The sequence below is a fragment of the Gastrolobium bilobum genome, unplaced genomic scaffold, assembly GCF_033153095.1.
Source record: "Gastrolobium bilobum isolate Gb01-03AN ecotype WA unplaced genomic scaffold, APGP_CSIRO_Gbil_v1 utg98832, whole genome shotgun sequence".
NCBI lineage: Eukaryota > Viridiplantae > Streptophyta > Magnoliopsida > Fabales > Fabaceae > Gastrolobium > Gastrolobium bilobum.
The window spans coordinates 31,656-52,398 of record NW_026898669.1 but is presented as its reverse complement, the minus strand read 5'-3'; the positions used below and the strand labels follow the sequence as shown (position 1 = coordinate 52,398).

Below are 20,743 nucleotides of genomic sequence, written 5' to 3'. Positions count from 1 at the left end.
TAATGCAGTAAATACATATCTATGCAAAGTGCAATACATCTCCAGGAGAAATCCCTCGAGCTCTCAAGCTGTCCTAAGGGAACTCAGATGCAAATAGTCCTACTGGCCAGCTAACTACCAAGTATGATTTACGCATCGCCATGCAACATACCAACATAGGGAAACACCATCCTATGCCACACCAAATGCATACACATACGTATAACAAAGCATTACACTATTTTATTGCATTTATATACACAATCACAACCTCTACCCTTTCAGGGCTTGGTAGAACAGTCAAGGGAATTACACCCAAGGTCCGAAGGCTTACCTCAATGCTTCAGTCGACCTTTGTACTTCACCAATGACAACAATACTCTACTCCAAAACCAACACCTACACATGGTGTAATGCAATCAACACATTGCATCCAAGAGTATTTCACAATCAACCATCAATTCAAAACACAACTCAAGTATGAGCTTATCAATTCCAATGAGCTATTCAAGCTCCATAGCTTGCTCCAATGGTTGATCACTCACGGTTGGTCCAAATGTCTCAATCATAGACATCACAAGGATCCAATCAATCATTCAACTCACTAATTGTTCAACATGCTAGAATACTAACCAATCCAAGCATGAATTTTCCAATATTATGAACAATTATCAAATGACTATCTAGGCTCATTTCCACCGATTAAATGACATTCCTAGCATTTTCCATAACATGCTCTAAGCTCCATTCTTCCTAGAACATAGCTAATTCAACCACATTTCATAAAAATCCCAATTTACTATTCACAAACCCTAACTCATGCAAATTTCAAGGAATCATGAGGCTCAAGGGTTAGAATCTTACCACCAATGGTCACACAACCAAGGATTGATGGCTCCTCAAGCTTCAATGGAGGTAGAAACTCTCAAAACCCCAATTTTCACCAAAGGGTCGAATTTTTGAGAGGTAATATCTCTCTCCACAATGCTCCTCACTCAAAACAAAGCTAGGATTATGAAAGAGGACGAGATTCTAAGCGATTTAGGCTTTTGAATCATCCAAAACCATCAAGGTTTCCTCCTTCCTCTCTCTCTTCTTCTCTCTCCCTTCTTCTCCTTTCTCTTTCTTTGTCTCTGTTCCTCGACGGGTTTCAGGGGGAAATGGGGTCTCTTGGTAGCTTAAGGCACTTAACATAGGTTAAGTGGCTTTAAGCGGGTATTGGTTCGTCTATCTATTCAACTCCAATAATTACCAAACTTTACCCAAAAGTCTGGAATATTATTCTAGGAATATTACTATTTTTATTTTTATATTTTGGGCACTTTCACCAGTACCCATTTATACCCCTTAATTTTCACTGAGTACACTTTTTAACTCCAAAGTGACTCAGATTCATATGATTAAGCCTTATACTTAATTTCACTCACTAAAATATGTTTAATTAATTAATTACACTAGATTTACTAATTAATTAAGTTGGGCTATTATATGGCTCTAACTCAAGGTTTTAATTTGAGAAGCTCTCTTGGCCTATACCCATGGAGTGGTCGACGGTGGAAGAAAGTGAGGAGAGAGAGAGTGTGTAAAATCTGATTTCATGCCTTTAAGTCACTTAAGTCACTTAAAGTGGGTCTCACACGTCACTTAACTTTCTTAAATCATTCATTTTAATCCATAAATTCATAACCTATGTATTTTTCTCGTTCACGTCATATTTTTACCTCCTAAAGATACTGATCATATTTTCACGCTTATCGGTACAATTATACCGCAATATTTTACATCAGTAAAATCACTATTCATCAATTTTTTTGAAACTTGCCTAACCACTCGATTTTTTGTTCTGAATCCATTTCCGACATTATTTTTTCCATTTGAGACCTTCTACTCAATTTTTCCTGCCTAGGGTTACATGTTTGGTAAATTACCATTTTACCCTTCTTATGCAATTTGACCCTAATCTCAGGATTTTCACTAATACCCTTTAATCCATATTTTCATACGTAAATATACGTTTGCGAAATACGAGGTGTTATAGGTGGATACAAGCATGTCCCAATCATGTATTGTAGGTCGACCGATTATGATGTTATAAGATGAGGTAGCATCCATAATAACGAAATGAACTCGTCCAGTTCGGAATGCTTTCTCTGTTTCCAGCATAAGCTTCGGGTTAATGTAACCTTTAGGAGGCGACCGCTCTCCATTGAAACCCACCATCTCAGTTACACATGGTTTCAAGTCTTGCTCATCAAGATTCATTCTATGGAAGGCACTCCAGAACAATATGTCAACTGCACTCCCTGGGTCGATGAATATCCCCCTATCATGGCAGCTAAACCGGTTACTATAAGCCCGCCAGTATGACCTGGGACCACCTTATCTAGATCATCTTTAGTGAAAATAATTTTGGGGGATCAGGCTTGTCTCTCTTCTTATTGAAAACTGGTCTATCTCTTAACGATATTACCTCATTCAGGTATCTTCTCCTTGCACTAGTAGTGTCTCCACCCCCTCCAAGAGCCCCGCTTATCACGTTGCAATTAAATTCGGACTCTTGGAACTTATCGTCGCTGGCTTCAGCTTTCTTCCCTTTGCCTTTGTCATCTCTATCACGGTCTTTTCTCCTATTATCCTTCTTTGGGCTTGCCCCCCTGCTACGGCTTCGTTGTCTGCGTTTGTTATTCTTCTTGACTTGAGTACATATGAGGTATTATTTCAACTTTCCCTCTTCGATGTGTTTTTCTATGGCATCTCGGAGGTCCCATCATTCATCCGTGGTATGGCGTGGCCATCATGGAACATACAGTATTTAGAGTGGCCAAGTCCGCTCTTGTTCCTGATAGGCCTCATCCTTTCAACATTTTGAAGCTTGGTTTGGGCGACCTCTCTCCACATCCGAGATCTGGAGACATTCAAAGGGGTGTAACTATGAAACTTGGATCTTGAGAAACGCTTTTTCGGCGCTTTAAAACGAGAGTCAGCCGCCTTCCTGAACCTCTGCCAATCTCTGTTTTTATTTCTTTGGTTTGAGCTCTGGTGACGAGGACTTTGGCCTCTAATATAACACCTCTATATTTGAAATATATTATTAAATGCCTAATTGAGGGTTAGAGGGCATATTTAGAGAAAATCATGAGTTTTGGGTCAAAATACCCATCAGAGGCAAAATGATAATTTGCCAACTGTGTAACCCTAGGAAGTGAAATGTTAAATCGGAGCATAATTTGATGAAAATAATACTGGAAATGAGTTCAAAATGAAAATTTGAGTTGATAGTGCATTTTGAGAAATTTGATGAATAGTGATTTATACCGGGTAAAATACTGCGATATAAATTTTACCGAAAAACGTGAAAATAGAATTAATATTCTAAGAATGAAAATGTGTTGAGTTTGGATGAAATTGATGATTTATGAATTTAGTGAAGATTGGCGGATTAAATGAGTATGTTTAAGTGAGTAAAGTGACATGTGGGACCCACTTTAAGTGACTTAAGTGAATTGGAACACATGTGGAAATCAAATTTCAGCTCATTCTATCTCCTCTCTCTCCCTCACCCGTAGCCTTCTCTCTTAAATCAGCCAAGGAAGCCATTTTTGGTGGCATTTGAAAGCTTGAAACCTGTTGGGTGGTTTGCTGATGGTGGAAATTATATATTCTGATAAGGGGCGTTCCTCTGTTCTAAGTTAGCAACAGAAAACAGAGTTGTTCCCTTACTTCCAACCCAAGTGCGCAAGTGCACGCATCAAGTAATAATGGGTGTATTAAGGCCCAGATTATCGTTCCCACAAGGATAGAACTCTAAATATTGTCTTAAACTATTTTAAAAAGAATGAAAATGAGAAGAAAAATTAGTGAATGAACTGTCTGGTCAAACGTTCCCTACTGTCTTGACAATGTTTCTCAGGAATAGTAAGTTCAGTCTGATGGTAAACAATTGCTCGTTGCGTTATGTATGTGATCATTTCTGTTTAGAATAAGGTGTGATAATAATCATTGGAGTTTGATAGATACATGATTAAACAAAGTAAAAATAAAATAGTAATGATAACTATAATCAAGAGACAACAAAGTGGATGGTTTGAAAAATAGTTTAACAGAAGGAACGGATTCACTGCTACATTCTTAAATAGTTATTTCCTCTGTTCAAGACTTAGCACTTTTTGGCTTTGTCCCAGTTTCGTATCTGCCAACTCTGATTCGTCAGCTCATGGACTAGATGGCTCACAAGTTTTCATATTCCTACGGCTCCCTTGACTCCAACAGGTACTTAGTACAGAACCTTAAAATGGACGAAGTGGCCCCTTATTCCTAAGGTGACCAATAATGTTTTTGCCATAACACTACCTTCCTCCAATGGCTAAGCTGTCAAAAATCCCTTCCTTAAGGAAGTTCCTTTCTCAGTATATGTTCAATTTCCATTGATACACAATGAATATAGCTTACTTAGCCAAAGAAATACAAAAAGCTTCAGTCAAGAGTTTTGGAAATAATTCTTTAAGAGTTTTACAGCTTATCCGTTCCACAGATAGTTCAGCCCATAGCTGATATTTTAAACATAATTATTCTAAACTGAAATCCCATAGACCCGAGATTCAGTTCAGAGATAACGATTGGAAAGAAAAGAAGAAACACTTATATTGAAATCAAACAAGAAAGATTACAAAAAAGTATAAAATGGAGAAGATGGTTTGATGTTCGTGGGGAGTCTTAATGGATGATACAGAATAAGGAAGAAGGGTTGTCACTTAACTACAGTTAAAACTATACAAAACTAAACTACTAACTAATACTAGGCGATCTCTTCTTTTAGGACTTCAATCCCTCTAGGATTCGATGATGTTTTTGTGTTTGGGACGTCCTATTTATAGGCAGAAGAGAGAGTGGAAGTCTTGTAAATCCTTTGGAGTTGGTTTCTTGAATGAAGGGACGGGTCGGTGGTAACAGTGTTTAGAAGCTTGCAAATTTCTTGATGGGACAGTTTTTGTTGATGATTAGCCGTTTTCTTGCAGTCCCCCGTGCCTTGCTTTCTCTTCCTAGTCAATGAGAACTCTTGATTCTCTGCTGTTCACGTTTCCTGCTGCTTAAGTGGTGCACCGCCTTGCTTTTTAGAAGATGTTTCCACGTTTCCTGCAAAATGAGCAGAGCATTAAATGAAGGTAGCAGGTGTAATAAATGCTCTCAATCAGTTCCCCTTTTAATATGTTTTCAAAGGAATACGTCATCATATGTTCCCCCACTGTGTTTTTGTCACAAATGTGTAAAACAAGTGATTTTCATGCTAAGTTTCTCATCATATGAGGGAACATATGGTATTTTGCCATCAAAATGGACTTAGATGGGAACGAATTTACATCCCATCAAAACCTTATCTCTATTTTTAGCCATTTTTAGGAAAAACCTTGAACTACAAAGTTGTTCCCCACGTCCTTGAGATTAACTTTCATATTGAGTGCATCTTGTGGGGAGCATTGTATAAAGAGATTTTTGACCTCCAAACCCATGAAAATTTCAGAGAACTTGACCATTATGGGTTATTTCAAGTGTTGGAGAGCTTGGAGATCACTCCCTTGAGCCTTAGGAAGCTATTTATGGTAAGTATTCACAATTTCATTGAGTTTTTTGAGAGATCATAAAATTGATGAACATTAAATGGCAGTATGTTGGTTGATGTAGTTGGAGAGCTTTAATGGTATTGTCTCTTTGGAAATAAATGCTTAGAATGATAAATGAATGAGATTGAATCAATAATATTTATGGTGACAAAGTTTTGTAACTAAGTGAAATTTATGATGAGAATTGTGATTGGGGTCTTAAATATGGTTGGTGAAAATTATGTATTGGTTGTTGGGAAATTTAATGTGGATGTTGAATGAAAATGAAACATGATAGAACAATTGGAAATCCCTTGGTTTGTGACAAGATGCCCATTGGCCATATGGAGATAGTTTGATGGAAATTGGGTTGGAATATGAGAATGATTGTATGTTGTTTGATTTTTGTGACTTGTTTATCAAGTTGTTGATGATCATTGTAGGTTACCTCTCACAGAATCAATAGAGGTGAATTGAGCTTAGAGCTAACGTTGAAGAATATTGCTTTTGGAATTGAGGTAAACTTTAAGTACTGGGGTTGATCCCCTTGTGTGTTCTGTAAGAACCCGCACCGTTAATTAAGAAAATTAATTAATTATTTGTGTGAACTTAAGAAATAATTCCGTAATTGACCCTAATAATTATGAGATGGCTTAAATAATTATGGTAAGTGTTTTATAATGCTGAAAGTCGCTTTTCTGACGAAAAGTGCAGATACCGATTCTGCTACTCGGTATAAATGCGTACCGGTGAAGTATCCCGAAAAATTATGAAAAGTGTGTATATGTCACTAGAATAATATATAGGACTTGTAAAACAAGTTTCAAGTTAAAATAATGAGATATGGTGCCAGAACTGATATTGGCTATAGAAAAGTGCGTACCGAAAAGGTGCTGCAAAAAATAAAATAAAAATATGACAAATCTTAGAAAAATGAGTAGGTTCAGAATTCTAAGTTTGGGATTAAAATGCTAAGCGTAGCAATTAGCACTAATACAATGCGATTAAGACTTAAGTGGACTATATATACCCATTTGGCCCAAAACCCTAGGCCATGTTGTGCCTTCTACGTAGGAATTTCTGGAGCTTGAGGGTCAGCCACCTTGCCACTCTCTTCTACCTCCATTAAAGCTCCAAGGGAGCACCTTTTCTTCATCTTCCTTCACCTAAACACCTTGGGTGAGTGTAAACCATCATTGTGAGTGAGAAATGAGCACTATTTCAGAGTGTGGTGGTTGTGTGAAGTCAGTTTAAGGGCTGTGTTTCTGAGTTGTGAGGGAGAGGCCATTGTCATGGCATTTTAAGGTCCAAGGAGTGACCTTTGTGAAGAAAGAACCAACCTTTGGTGCGCCATTTTCGTACCTTTGAGAAGTCTGAACTTGAGGAGCTGTTTGGTGAGTTCCAAGAGCCATTGTACCTCTGTTTTGAGCTTGGGTAAGCTTCACCACCTTTGATCCTGAGTTTTATATGTTAAAAGTTGAGTCTTGGCATGTTTAAGGAGTTAAACAAGTAACTAACCTGTAAATGAACCTATATGTGCCTAAAACTGGAGTCTTGAACGTATGTAATTGGTAAAAGTTGAAGCTTTGATGGATATCTTCGCCAAAAGCAGAATCTGCATCCTGTCGCGAAATATCCGGATATGATATCCGCATATTGATATCCGGATATGATATCCGAATATGGGGTCTCTGATATTCGAATATGAATATCCGGATATGCATCTCCGGATATGATATCCGGACATGGGATATCCGGATATGCCCCCAACATATATCCGGATATTCTGGGTTTGCGTGAACAGTAACGGTACTGTTCATATAAAACTGAGTTATAGGTTTGTGGACCCTAGATTGATGAAGTTGGACTTCTGTGATGACTTGTTAAGTCAGAATCTAAGTGATTAAGGGCTTGTGGCTTTGTGAGAAGCCTAAAGACATGAAACATAAAGGAAATGCGTTGTCTTTATATCATATGCTTGTATGTTTGAACATTGATATGATGCTGGTCCAAAACAGATTGTGATTCTACTGTGTTTGGGCTTTGAGATTGGTTGGACTCTTGGCTTGGATTGCTAGCTTGCAAGGTAAGCTTTTGTGTCCTCGGTTTAGCCATTGTGTGGTTCCACCCCCATGGTGGAATGGTTTATATGCATAATGTGTTTACATGCTTTGATAATTGAAAATGTTGTTGAGATTTATCTGCAATTGCTTATAATATGTATGTGTTGTTCCACTTAGACGGTAAGCCTGAGTATGTGGTGTCATACGAGACAGTGACACTGTGGGTGGGTGCAAGTGGCGTCTTGCACTAGTGTGGGTAATAGACGTATTGTTGCGTAAAATCGGCAAGTGCACCGATCGTACCAAGTAATAAAAAGTGAGTAAGAATATCGTCTCACGAGGATTGAGGCACCAGATTTAATTTTAACTATTCCTTTCTTATTGGATTAACAAAGAGAGGTTTTTGAAATAATTGTGTTGTGACAATTATGAACTATTCAATATTTCGTGAACAATTCAAAGAGAAGTTTGAAAACTTTAAAGTAAAAGGTTGAGATTTGAGAAAAATATTAAAAGAAGCTATTGCAATAAAGGATGCCAACACCTTTCCAATCCCCACCTTGTAATCTTGATTAATATTTATATTTAATTACCCAATTGATCAAACAATTCACCATCTATAATTAATTAGTTAAGCCCTAATCCCTTAGTGATCTTAACTTTATTAACCCTGTTAGAATCCTAATCCCTTAGAAATCCTTTTTCAAGTTAATCTCTTAACCCAGTGAATTTTCCACGTTTGCAGTTCATGTAGCTTATCCCTAGTGCATACATGAACTGTTATTTTACCCTTGTCAGGAACTAGAATCCCAATATTCCTATTGAAAACCCTAACCCTCGCAATCTTAATAGAGTGATCAATTCTAAAAGAATTAAAAGATGAAGAACAAGATAAAATAAATGCAATTTGAAATAATTAAATATAAATTTAACCAAATGACAAGGGGTTCACATCAAGGGTTGTGACCCTTACCACAATAATGAAACTAGCCAGACATATTCATGTTTGACAATTCAAAGAATTGAAAAGAATTCATAAAATAATAAAACAAGAAAAATTGGAGAAGAAGCTTGCTCTGCGTTCTGCCTCCGTCTTCCTCTCTGTGCAAAAGTGTTTTTCTATTGAGGTCTGAGTCTCTATTTATAGAGTCTTTGACCTGGTGTAGAATCTTGATTGAATCCTTGTCGTAATCTCAGTGTGATCTGTCTCTGATTTAAAACAGATTTAATGTTGATTGACGCACCTCCCACGCCACTAGCGTGGTTCCCACGCTGTGAGCGTTGGAGTTTTTGTGAAGAATCCTGGAGCTCCACGCAACTAGCATGGTTGCCACGCTTCAAGCGTGGGTTTGTGAAAAGTCTGGCGCTACTATCGTCAATCCTATGGTAGTAGCATGGTAGCTTCTGCCTGAATTGGATGTCTGGCGCCACTAGCGCGAATCCCACGCTAGTAGCGTGGATGCCTCTGGCTGAAAAGCTCCTTTCATGCTTTGAGCGTCATACCCACGCTGTGAACGTGGGCCTTTAGTTTAGCTTTTTCCTTTTTAGCTCCAGTTTGTCTGTTTTTCCTACGAAATCAACATAAAATCAGTATGCAATCTCTGATTGGCATTTTAACAGATCAACAATAATATTTTCCCTTTTTGCTTAAGATTGAATCAACATTCTTTCTCTTTTTGGCTTAGATTTCCTTATATGCTGAATGCATATCAAACAATTCCCAGATTTGAACTTTGCTGTCCTCAGCAATGTAATAGATTCAAGTTATCAGCAAAGAATAATTCAGTGAAAACATGGAACACAACACCATAAGAATTCAAACTGTTATGCATGTATAACTCTGTTAAAACTTCCAATAATGCTTTTCAGTTATATCAAGAATTTAAACCCTAGCGTGAACATTTCCTCATCAGTTTAAATGTACTCTCATCACACTCAGTGTTTAAGGGTTTCACACTTATCCGTCAGTGTAGCAGTAATTTCATAGGCTTGAACTTATTCTCAATTCCTAAGAATGAGGAATCCATTTGACATGCACAGACTGATCAAAAGGTCTTTGACAGGTTGTAACTTGGCCTGTTTTGGGGGTGAGAATCTTTTGGTCAGAAGCTGATTGGAGAGATTGAAATACTGATTTTAACAATACTTCCTTCTTTTCTGGGCTTTGCACCATCTTACAGACTTGGGATTCTTTCCCTTTTTTTTGCTACCCTTTTCTTTCCTTGTTTGCAAATGTTTTCTTTCTTTTCTCTTTTGAGCTGCAAATTTTCTTCTTTTCCTTGTTCAGCTACTTAACTTTTCCTTTGAGAAGTACTTTAACTTTTCTTCTTTGATCAGCATTCAATCTCTTCAAGGTGTGTCAAGAGGAACAAGATTAAGTAATTTTCATCAGGTTTGAATGAACTGGTTTAAGGCTCAAAAGGGCTTAACAATGGAAATTCTTACGGGTAAACTGTTTTATTCTAAGTTAACAAGAATAAGAATGCCCTTATCATATCAGTAATGCATGCAAGCTAGAGAAACAGTTCAAGTTCTAGAAACTACTACAGTGAGGCCTCTCAAAAAGAAAAATTTTTGTTTAGGCTCAAATCCTCACAGTTATAATTCAACTAGAATCGCAATTCAAAGTTTCACATCAAGCATTATAAAAAATTTCACCAAAATAGTTATAAAAACGAGCAGTCATCATTCTCAGATTAAAACAATTAATTGCTCACAGATATCATGCTTCATCTAACTCAATCTAATTACTTACTGTGTAAGCTTAGAACACTCTGGGACTGCTTGTTTAGGAATTTTCTAAAAAAATTCTCTTTTTCTTTAAAAATTGAATCTAACTAAAAACAACAAATAAAAAAAAATTGAAGGTTAATATCTCCCTTTTTTCAGAAAAATTTCTGTTTAGACGTCCTTTAGCGTGGTGTAGTTCCGCAGTATTTAGCAAGCCTCGCATACAGTATGCGACAATTCCCAGATTTAGAACGTAGCTGACCTCAGCAACAAACTATACTAGTCGAAGGACTAAATCTGCCAGATGGAACACACACACACACACACACACTTGTTAAACAGTCAAAACAGAATAAACTCAGTATGCAAAAGGAGGAAATAATCAAACCATAATCTCAAAACAGCAAAACGAAAAATACTATAGTCAAGATAAATAGTGAGGACACTGGCGCTGAAAGCGTGGAGTTCACGCTGTGAGCGCGGAGCTCACTGGAACTTTTTGATCAGTGGAGCTGACAGCGTGGAGTTCACGCTGTGAGCGCGAAACTCACTGTCTCTTTTCAGTCTTGTGGCGCCACTAGCGCCAAGTTGACGCTGACAGCGCCAATTCCCAGATTTAAAATATTTCCATATGGTCACTAATTCACCACTTAATTGACTTATTAAAAATTAAACTATCCTAAGAAAATAAAATAAAAACAGAAAAACAACTATTGGGTTGCCTCCCAATTAGCGCTTGTTTAACGTCACGAGCCTGACGTACCCCTTTTGATTTATGGTGGTTGGAAGCATGCTACCATTGATGACCCAATCTTCTTGATCCAGTATTGTTTCCTTTTATGATCATATGCATGTGGATAAGGATGAGGGTTCTCAGGAACTTTGAACTTAGTCTTCACATGCTTTTCCTTACTCTTGGGCTTTTCCATCTTAACCTTTGGCTTGCTGTCTTTATGCTGCTGATGGACTTCTTTCTTTTTCCCTTCCTCAGCCTTTTTCTCCGCAATGTAATTGACTTGATTCTTAGGTTGAGAAGAAGGCAATGAAGGAGCTTCATTTATGAATACCTTGAATATTGCTTGCTCTCCATCCACACGCATTATCAATTCACCCTTAGGTATATCGATTAACGCTCCTGAGGTTGCTAAGAATGGCCTCCCGAAGATCATAGGCACACTGACATCTTCATCAATGTCAAGGATGACAAAATCATCAGGAATTAGAAATTTGTCTACCTTGACTAGCACATCTTCCACAATACCATATGCTTGCTTTGTTGAGCGGTCGGCCAGTTGAACATTCATCCTAGTTGGCTTGACTTCATCAATTCCCAGCTTCTTCATCAGGGTTAATGGCATCACATTAACGCTGGCATCGAGATCACATAAGACTCTCTCTATAATTGTCTTGCCAATGGTGCATGGAATCCTGAAGCATCCTGGATCCTTCAACTTTGGAGGCATATTTTTCTGCAGGATTACACTGCACTCCCCTGTTAATGTGACAGGTTCATCCTCTGTGAGCTTCCGCTTCTTAGATAATATCTCCTTCAAGAATTTGGTATACGAAGGCATTTGCTCTAGAGCTTCTGCAAAAGGAATGTTAATTTGCAATTTCTTAAACATTTCTAAGAACCTGGCATAATGTTGCTTCTGTGCCTGTTGTTTGAGCTTCATGGGATAAGGAGGTTTCTCAAAACGAGAATAATCCATCAGTTTCTTTGGAGCTTCCACAGCTTTCTCCTTTGCTTCTTCTTTGTCTTGCCTTGCAGGTTCTTCTTTTTCATGCTCCTGCTCAGGTGTTGGCTCATCAACTTTCTTTGGCTGAACCGATTTCGGCTTTTCTTGAGGATCGATCACAATTCCACTCCTTGTCACAATGGACTTGCATTCCTCCTTTGTATTCACAATTGTATCACTTGGGAACTGTCCTTGAGACCTTTCAGCCAACTGCCTAGACAACTGGCCTATCTGACTCTCCAAGTTTCGGATGGAAGCATCCTGGTTCTTGTGGTAGGCTCTTGTCTTAATTATGTGATCATTAGTGGTCTTGGCCAGTTGTATCATCGCTTTCTCCAATTCGGATGGCTCTTTTTGTGGCAGAGAAGGATGTTGTAGATAGTTGTTGGATTTATAATCCAAGCCGCTCCCTTGATTCCTCCTTTGAAAGTTGTTCCCTTGGCCTCCATTCTGATTTCTCTAGTAACTTTGGGTATCCTGTGGTGGCCTTGGATCATACCACACTTCATTGACTTGGAATGGTTCAGCTCCATTGAATGTAGGGCACTCATTAGTCTCATGTGGCTCTTTGCAGTACTCACAGTTGAATACATTAACTTTAGATGTTGAGATCTGCATCTTGTCGAGCTTGGCATATATACTAGCCAACTATTGTAAAATCACCTTTTGCTCCGCTAATGAAGCATCATTGCTCCCCAGTTGTAGAAGTCCTTTCTTCGATTGAACTGGTTGAACTTCCATTAAAGCATTATCAGCTCTTGCCATGTTGTCGATTAACTCTAAAGTTTCAGCTGTTGTCTTCTTTGCTATGGTTCATCCAGCTGCACCATTGACCACCATCCTGGATTCCGACGTCATTCCATTATAGAAAACTCTGGCCTTCTTTCTGTCCGGCAAGTCGTACTGGGGACACTTCCTGATCAATTCTTGGAACCTGGTCCAAGCTGCACATAAAGTTTCTCTCGGATGTTGAGTGAAGTTGGTGATCTCATTCACCAACTTGTTGTATTTCTCCCTGGAGAAATGCTCTGCAAAGAATTTAGCAGCCAAATCATCCCACGTTGTGATGCTGTTGGGAGCGTGCCTATCCAACCATCTCAGAGCTTTCCCTGTTATAGCAAAAAGGAATAGTCTGAGTCTAATTGCATGGTCAGACACCCCATTATGCTTGGCTGTATCACAGATTCTCAGAAATCTGTCCATGAAATCATGGGGGTCTTCATAGTCTTCTCCACCAAATGGATTTTTCTCAACAAAGTTTATCAGTGTTGGCTGAATGTCAAAATTATTGGCGTTGACTGGTGGTCTGATGATGCTTGAATTCGTTCGTGTAAACATGGGAGCCAAGATTGACTCCATCAATTCCTCCGTAGGAGGTGGTTGATTATTTGCGGCCATCTCGGGTTCTGCGTTTGGTTCTGAACTCGAGGATTCTTCCTGCTTTCTTTGCTTAGCTAGCTTTCGGTTCTTCTTTGCAGTTTTCTCTATTTCTGGATCAAACTGTAAAGTGTCTCGATTTACTTTACCTCGCATAAACTACAGCAAAAATATTAGTAACAAAACAGAATCCAATCAAGAAATTCAAAAGTTAAAAATAAATTAGGCGTAGTCAATCCCCGGCAACGGCGCCAAAAATTTATTGCGTAAAATCGGCAAGTGCACCGATCGTACCAAGTAATAAAAAGTGAGTAAGAATATCGTCCCACGAGGATTGAGGCATCAGATTTAATTTTAACTATTTCTTTCTTATTGGATTAACAAAGAGAGGTTTTTGAAATAATTGTGTTGTGACAATTATGAACTATTCAATATTTCGTGAACAATTCAAAGAGAAGTTTGAAAACTTTAAAGTAAAAGGTTGAGATTTGAGAAAAATATTAAAAGAAGCTATTGCAGTAAAGGACGCCAACACCTTTCCGATCCCCACCTTATAATCTTGATTAATATTTATATTTAATTACCCAATTGATCAAACAATTCACCATCTATAATTAATTAGTTAAGCCCTAATTCCGTAGTTATCTTAACTTTATTAACCCTATTAGAATCCTAATCCCTTAGAAATCCTTTTTCAAGTTAATCTCTTAACCCAGTGAATTTTCCACGTTTGCAGTTCATGTAGCCTATCCCTAGTGCATACATGAACTGTTATTTTACCCTTGACAGGAACTAGAATTCTGTTATTCCTATTGAAAACCCTAACCCTCGCAATCCTAATAGAGTGATCAATTCTAAAAGAATTAAAAGATGAAGAACATGATAAAATAAATGCAATTTGAAATAATTAAATATAAATTTAACCAAACTACAAGGGGTTCACATCAAGGGTTGTGACCCTTACCACAATAATAAAACTAGCCAGACATATTCATGTCTGACAATTCAAAGAATTGAAAAGAATTCATAAAATAATAAAACCAGGAAAATTGGAGAAGAAGCTTGCTCTGCGTTTTGCCTCCGTCTTCCTCTCTGTGCAAAAGTGTTTTTCTATTGAGGTTTGAGTCTCTATTTATAGAGTCTTTGACCTGGTGTAGAATCTTGATTGAATCCTTGTCGCAATCTCAGTGTGATCTGTCTCTGATTTAAAACAGATTTAATCCTGATTGACGCACCTCCCACGCCACTAGCGTGGTTCCCACGTTGTGAGCGTGGGAGTTTTTGTGAAGAATCCTGGAGCTCTACGCAACTAGCGTGGTTGCCACGCTTCAAGTGTGGGTTTGTGAAAAGTCTGGCGCTACTAGCGTCAATCCTACGCTAGTAGCGTGGTAGCTTCTGCCTGAATTGGATGTCTGGCGCCACTAGCGTGAATCCCACGCTAGTAGCGTGGATGCCTCTGGCTGAAAAGCTCCTTTCATGCTTTGAGCGTCATACCCATGCTGTGAGCGTGGGCCTTCAGTTTAGCTTTTTCATTTTTAGCTCCAGTTTGTCTGTTTTTCCTACGAAATCAACATAAAATCAGTATGCAATCTCTGATTGGCATTTTAACAGATCAACAGTAATATTTTCCTTTTTTGCTTAAGATTTAATCAACATTCTTTCTCTTTTTTGGCTTAGATTTCCTTATATGCTGAATGGATATCACGTATTCCTGCATTTCTCTGGCCAATAGATTAGTTATAACACACATTACATGGTTTTCTGCTGCATTGCACTGTTTTTAGAACTTATATTGTTTAACTGTTTTTGGAACTTATATTGCACATGTAAGTGAGCTTGGGGTGGAAGATCCTTGAGGACCCCTTGTCTCACCGAGATATCTGTTTAGAGATCTCACCCCACGTTTGGGGCGCTTTTTTCAGGTTCAGGTAACACAGGGGTTGAGACCTCTAGCAGCAGAAGGCCGGAGCTTAGCTGATATTTCTGCTTATGCTGTCTATGTTTGGATGCTGGATGATATTTGTTGCTGTTATGTTATTAGTTTCATGTTATGGATCTTTGAGCTGAGACTCTGTTGATTATGTTGCTATTTGGTGAGTATGGGGATCGTCCATGACACATTGACTTGACTTTATGTTTTTAGTTCTGAGTTGTATTAATGTATTAGGATATTGTCCGGACTACGTGTTGTAGATCTGTGACTTAGATACTCTCTTATTTATCTATTGAGGTATTTCAGTTAGGTGTCTTTTGCAATTTATATACAGACGATGTTTTTATGAAATGATTAAGTAATCAAGTTGGCTAAGTTTAATGACGTCATAATTGAAAAGAAAAAGATTTTTCGTGCTTTTAATTAAGCGTGGCTTAATACGATGACATGTTAACAGACCGGGTATACACGAGGTGTTACATTTTATGGTATCAGAGCACTTTCTAGGGAAAAGCCTGTATGTAGTGCAATAACTTAGGATTGTTTGTGCGAGTCTGTCTTGTGATTTTCCTCTGTTGGGTTTTGCTAAGATAATGCATGTGTGACCATATTGCATGGGCCTGATCAACTCATTCTTTGTGTAACTTGTGCAGAGTATGGTAAATCTTAGGAGAAATTGCGAGACAAACGAGGATCAGCTGGATCCTGCCCTGACTACATTGGCTGAGATGCAGGTGGCTAGACTAGCCGATCAGGAGGCCACTAGATTGGCCAATGTGGCAATGATGGACGCCGTTCGAGAGGCGAACCGGAAGGCCACCGAAGATGTCCTTGAGGCAAGCAGACTGGCGAACATGACCATGATGAGGGTCATGTTGGAGGGGATGGCCGCAATGAGGGTCAGTTCCCACCGCCACCACCTCCACCGCCACCTCCGCCTCCATCTCCACCTAGTCTGCAGGACGAGAGCCAGAGCCATGTTGAGGGCACTGGTCACCTTACTTGGGTAATGGAACCTTATATGGAGCCTGCTGAGGATCGCGATGTGTTAGACCGCCGGCTTAATGCTTTCCGCAAGGATAAGCCACCTTCCTTTGATGGGTCTTATGATCCAATTGCTGCAGCGAGATGGCTGCAGGCGCTGGATAAGATCTTCTAATTCATGCAGTGTAATGATCCGCAAAAGCTGATGTTTGCGACGTATATGCTGGAGGGAGATGCCCATGAGTGGTGGATGAACACCTTTCACGCTTTTGAGATGTAGGGTCATGTTATGACATGGCCATTCTTCGAGGATTGCTTTCTGGGTCGGTACTTCCCTTATGATGACAGGAGAGGAAGTAAGGGGAGTTCGATAGGTTGGTGCAGGGCTCGTTGTCTGTTGACGAGTACCTGGCAAAGTTTAATGAGCTGGTGAAGTTTGCACACTTTCGGATGGCTATGCCTACTCCGACCTTCTTGGCTGCTAAGTTCTGTAGGGGACTTAGCGAGGAGATAGCTGTTCCCCTTGCTGGAGCGGCTTCGAGAGATTTTGGGACACTGATGCAGCAGTGTCGGGACATCGAGGATGTCTGTATTACGAGTAAGGCCAAGAGGGCCAAGATTGCTGAGACGAAGGGAGCGAGTAGTTCCACTTCCTGGAAAGACAGGAAGTTTGCTGGAAAGGGAAAAGGGAAGCAGTTTGCAGTTAGATAGGCACCTGGCCAGTTCAAGAGGACTTCTTCGCAGCAGGGAGGTTTTGCTAGGCCTCCTTCCACTTCTACGTGTTTGGGGTGCGAAAAGGAGCATGCAGGACGTTGTGCTACGGGGCAGCTGATCTGTTTTCACTGTGGCAAGGAGGGCCACTACTCTAGAGATTGTCCGTCGTCGATGGTGAGAGCTGCTGCAGTTCAGGCAGTTCCACTTCAGATGGTTCCCCTTCCACCTACTTCGACACCGGCAGTGCCACCTGCTGTTGGACGTGTGTATACGTTGGATCGCCAGCAGTCGAACCGAGCTCCGAACCTTGTCAGAGGTACAGTTTCCATTGGTGGATCTTTTGTTGATGTATTGTTTGACTCCGGGGCTACGTATTCCTTTATTGCTACCCCGATTGCTGTGGGGCTTGAGTTGCCCATGTCTGTGCTTTCTCCACCGTTGCGGGTGACCACCGCCACCGGAGAAAAGTGTGATACCTCCACTGTTCACCACAAAGTAGCATTTCAGTGGGATGGCCGTGAGTTCTCGGAAGATCTGATAGGATTGCCGATGGCCAATTTGGAGATTATTCTGGGCATGGATTGGTTGTGCAGAAATTGTGTGATGATTGACTGTTGTGCCAAGCGAGTGGTGGTGTCTCCGTGTGACTCCACAGCCAGTTCCTCGCCTTATATTTCATTGTTGCAGGCTAGGAGAGTCTTGAGAGCAGCGGCATTTGGTTATGTCATGTTGGGAGGTTTGGTGAGTGGGGCACAGAAGGATATCACTGGCATTCCTGTGGTGGGGGAATTCCTTGAGGTGTTTCCTGAGGAGATTCCTGAGTTTTCGCCACAGCGGGAGATAGAGTTCTCCATAGACTTGTTGCTTGGTGTGGGGCCCATTTCTTTAGCTCCATATCAGATGTCGCCACTAGAGTTGACTGAGCTGAAGAAGCACATTGAGGATCTTTCAGCGAAAGATTTCATTCGACCGAGCGTGTCTCCATGGGGAGCACCGGTCATCTTTGTAAAGAAGAAAGACGGGACTATGCGATTGTGCACCGACTACAGGCAGTTGAACAAGGTGACGATCAAGAACAAGTATCCCCTTCCGCGTATTGATGGTTTGCTGGATTAGCTCAGGGGTGCTTGTGTGTATTCGAAGATTGATCTTCGGTCTGGATACCATTAGATTCGGGTGAACAAGTATCCCCTAAGATCGCGTTTCGTTCGAGATACGGTCACTTTGAGTATTTGGTGATTCCTTTTGGACTCACGAATGCACCAGCAGTGTTCATGGATTACATGAACCGGATTTTCCAGCCGTACCTGGATAAGTTTGTGATCTTCTTCATTGACAATATCTTGATTTACTCCAAGACGGAGGAGGAGCATGCTGAGCACTTGAGGATTGTGTTGCAAGTGCTTAAGGAGAAAAAGCTTTACGTTAAGCCTTCAAAATGCGAGTTTTGGCTCAAGTCTGTGAAGTTTCTTGGGCATGTGATTTCTGCTGAGGGAGTTGCAGTGGATCCCAACAAGATTGAAGTTGTGCTGGATTGGGAGAGGCCCAAGACAGTTACTGAGGTGAGGAGTTTCTTGGGCATGTGATTTATGTGCAATTGCTTATAATATGTATGTGTTGTTCCACTTAGACGGTAAGCCTGAGTTTGTGGCGTCATACGAGACGGTGACACTGTGGGTGGGTGCAAGTGGCGTCTTGCACTAGTGTGGGTAATAGACGTATTCCTGCATTTCTCTGGCCAGTAGATTAGTTATAACACACATGACATGATTATCTGCTGCATTGCACTGTTTTTGGAACTTATACTGTTTAACTGTTTTTGGAACTTATACTGTTTAACTGTTTTTTGAACTTATATTGCACATGTAAGTGAGCTTGGGGTGGAAGATCCTTGAGGACCTCTTGTCTTACTGAGATTTCTGTTTAGAGATCTCACCCCATGTTTGGGGCGCTTATTTCAGGTTCAGGTAACCCAGGGGTTGAGACCTCTAGCGGCAGGAGGCCAGAGCTTAGCTGATATTTCTGCTTATGCTGTCTATGTTTGGATGCTGGATGATATTTGTTGCTGTTATGTTATTAGTTTCATGTTATGGATCTTTGAGCTGAGACTCTGTTGATTATGTTGCTATTTGGTGAGCATGAGGATTGTCCATGCCACATTGACTTGACTTTATGTTTTTAGTTCTGAGCTGCATTATTGTATCAGGATATTGTCCGGACCAGGTGTTGTAGACCCGTGACTTAGATACTCCCTTATTTATCTATTGTGGTATTTTAGTTAGCTGTCTTTTGCAATTTACATACAAGCGATGTTTTATGAAATGATTAAGTAATCAAGTTGGCTAAGTTTAATGACGTCATAATTGAAAAGAAAAATATTTTTTGAACTTTTAATTAAGCGTGGCTTAATATGATAATATGTTAACAGACCGGGTATACACGGGGTGTTACATGTTCCACCATGCCCAAATTGGGGGGTGATGGTTGGATGTGTGCTCTTTGATAATGTGTGTAATAGTATGTTCATGCGTTATTGGCATGTTGATTGACATGCGTATGACATGCGTGATATTGCAATTGTGATCTCTGGTCAGTAGATGTGTTGGTTTGGACTTCCGCCGTTGTATGCTCTTTTGGAGAGTTCCAGTCGGGTTTTGTCGTAGAGTCGTATCTGGGAGTGGCACTAGGGAGCTCTAAACATGGGACTTTCGCTAGATAGGTCTTCGTTGGGAGTTGGGTTTTGCCATGGAGTCGTCTCAACTATGGGAGAGGCACCAGGAAGGTTCCCGGGAGTTATATGATTGGGTCCTTAAATAAAATCCTCATATGGATGTTCTTGGATGTGTGCCCGGTTGTGATATAATGTTGTGTGTTATACTGTTCATATGTTTATCATTGCATGAACATTGAGTGAGCCAGTGTGTGGAGTGACCCTCCAGGACCCTTGGTTTATTGAGATATATATGCATATCTCACCCTACGTTTGGGGCACCATTTCAGGTACTATTGACCAGGTTGGAGCTTTGGGGAAGAGGCCTGCTTAGAGGCTATGATGGATATATGATGTGTATATGGATTACTTGGTATTTTGGCGAGGAAGGCATAGGATGCACATACTAGAATTTACTTTGTATCTTGGACTTAGGGTATGAACATTGAATTGCATGAGGTTGTAATTGCCATGCCATGGTTGTTCATATGTTGTTCTAAGTCATTTAATCTTGGTTTGTATTTTGGTATATGGAATTGTATATGTCTCATATTGTTATTTTGAGTATTGGTGAGCATGGAGGATGTCCATGCCACTTGGTATTAATGACGGAAAGGTTAATGACCTATTAGATAATGTGCTATGTGAAGATAGATAGATAGATATTATATGATTTAAAGTTGTCTTGTAGGTCACATGGTGAGTGGGAAGTAATTCCCCAAAGAAAAATTGGTGAAAACAGGGGAGGGCATGTGTTGCCCAGTTGAAGAGCGTTAAAACGCGCTTACACCGACGAAAAATGTAAGTCCCTTGTTAGAGAGCGTTATAACACGCAAATAAGCGTTCAAACGTGCAAAAAGGATGTGTTTTTGGTATTTTTTTTTTACATTTTTTCTTTTCTATAAAATCAGGAAAAA

The 20,743-nt window shown here is 39.9% G+C and overlaps 1 non-coding gene across 1 annotated transcript; it reads left to right on the top strand.

The window, feature by feature from the left end:
* Positions 1–13,003: 13,003 nt before the first annotated feature.
* Positions 13,004–13,110, top strand: LOC133318149 (small nucleolar RNA R71). Its single transcript, XR_009752433.1, has one exon. It is a non-coding gene; the product is annotated as a small nucleolar RNA R71 (small nucleolar RNA).
* Positions 13,111–20,743: the final 7,633 nt, after the last annotated feature.